Below are 2,245 nucleotides of genomic sequence, written 5' to 3'. Positions count from 1 at the left end.
GGAATCAAGGTACCACGCTAGATCAAATGCTTGGCCGGTGGAGGCATTGTTGGCGGAGCACTCCTTGCGGATGAAGGAGTGGTCGAAGCGCCGGTAGCAGTCAAAGACATCATGGCCGGGGCGCTTGCAAAGCTGACAGATGGTGTCACTCTTGCCGCCGGCCCTGTCGGAGTTGGGAGCACCACAGGCACGGCCGTGGTTGTGGCTCGGGTCACCACAGTTGTGGTTGTGTCCCGGGGAACCGCAGCTGCGGTTGTTGCTGCTGCCGTTACCGCCGCCACCACCTCCTATGTTGCGGTTGCGGTTGCCTCCAGGGTTGCAGTTGCGGTTGCCACCTGCACCGCCGCCACCACTGCCGTTGCCGCCAGCGCCGCGGCTGATGTGGTTCGCAGAGGAGCCGCCTGATCCGGGGAGCTGGAGGATGTGATCGTGGTGTTGATGACGGATCTCAAAGTTCAGCAGATGAGAGTACAGATCGTTGAGGGAGATCGCCTCTGCCCTCGTGGTGACCGAGGTGATGAGCAGATCATAGCTGGAGTTGAGGCCGGTCAGAAGATAGATGATAATATCCTCATCATACAGCTGCTTTCCGGCGGCGGCGAAGGCGTCAATGAGGCCCTTGACCTTGGTGAAGTAGTCCACCATCGTCATGTCCCTCTTCTGGATGGTGGCGAGCTGGCGGCGGAGTTGCATCACGTGCGCCCTAGAGCGGGTCACGTAGGTCCTCTCCAGTGCGCTCCACACCGCCGCTGATGACGGCAAGAAGAGCACCTGCAACAGAGTGTTGTTGGAGAGAGTTGATAGAAGAAAGCTCAAGCAGTGCTGGTCCCTCGTCAACCACGAGAGGTACTCAGGATTGGGAACCGGCGGACTTCCTTCAGCGCTAGCGACAACCTTGTCCGGAGCCGGCTCCGAGCCATCAACGATGGACATCCAGTGTGCACCGCGAAGCGCCGGGAGGATCTGGGCCTTCTAGAGGAGATGGGTGTCGTGGGAAAGCTTGACGGTGACTAAGCCAGAGAGGGATGGCGACGGCGAGGCGGATGCCATGACGCCGAGGGATTGGGTGGTTACTGCGCCGGAGGTGAACGATGCGAGCGCGGAGGTGGTGGCAGCTGTTGTAGTTGAGGAAGATTGGCTGGAGGTCGTAGACATCTTAGATGGGAAGAGGTAGGTCTGATACCATGTGAAAAGATGGAAAGATGCAGTTTGGCACACCTCAACAGAGGCCGCCCTGGTCATGTATTTATATGCGTCAAGAGGTTACAGATTACAATGTGTTGTGATCACAACAGAATACAAGATAAACATGATCTACAGCTAGATACGAATCACCTCTAACTAACCTATCTTGAAGAACAAGCTAGGCGTATATACAACATGATTCAGTTGTTTAACAAAAGGCTCAGAGACCACCACTAAAGCTCCCAGACTATTCTGAAGTTCATGATCATGAGCCAAAGCACTTGGATGCAACAAAAGAGATAAGAAATGATAACACATAGGTCTACTATGTCTTAGAGATGGTAGTAAATTACAACAGATAATAACATGGATTCAACGAAAGTGTCCTTCCTTGGGAACAAAAGATGGCCGGAAGTTTCTTCAGTGACTTTATCGGACCCTTGCTTCACTGGCCTTGCACCTGTTTGTCCACCATTGTGTTGGTTGCTAGATTAGCAGCCAAAAGGATGGCATGGATTCATGTTCTATAATCTGAAAAAATGAAGCGGTTGAACTTGCAACTTTTTGTTGGATAAAAAAATTCAGGCCAAAAACCTAATGGAGCACTTTATGTGAAAAATACATTCCAAGACCAATTAGCTGGTTGCTTAATCAGGAGGTACTTTCGGATGCTCTTTTCCATTCTTTCTCAGCAACAACATTTTTTTCTCTACATTGTAAGAAGCAGCTGATACAAAGATAAAGTTAAATGCAAAAAATTACAGCAGATTATATAGAGAAGGGCGAGGAGAAAACAATCTCCTCGCCTTATTCTAGGAGCAGATAGCATATACACAACACATCTACTATGTTTCGCCATCTCAAAGCAGCAGAACAGTAATGACAACCATAGTATTATCTTATGATTCTTTAGCTAGAATGCTTTCCCTCAACTCCATTATAACCATCTCATGTGAACCATGAAACACCCAATTCTTATAAGAGACAAATACGGTTGAATCATCCATACAATAGAGGAACAGAAAGTTTAGCCGACAGGGAAAACCCTACAGGTTTTGCA

The 2,245-nt window shown here is 49.8% G+C and overlaps 1 pseudogene; it reads right to left on the bottom strand.

Annotated features, from left to right (window-relative positions):
* Positions 1-446: 446 nt before the first annotated feature.
* On the bottom strand, positions 447-585 carry LOC123132813 (uncharacterized; annotated as a pseudogene).
* Between the last annotated feature and the right edge of the window lie 1,660 nt (positions 586-2,245).

Source organism: Triticum aestivum, chromosome 6A (genome assembly GCF_018294505.1).
Source record: "Triticum aestivum cultivar Chinese Spring chromosome 6A, IWGSC CS RefSeq v2.1, whole genome shotgun sequence".
In the NCBI taxonomy this organism is placed as follows: Eukaryota; Viridiplantae; Streptophyta; class Magnoliopsida; order Poales; family Poaceae; genus Triticum; species Triticum aestivum.
The sequence above is the reverse complement of the archived record's forward strand: the minus strand, read 5'-3'. Positions and strand labels throughout refer to the sequence as shown.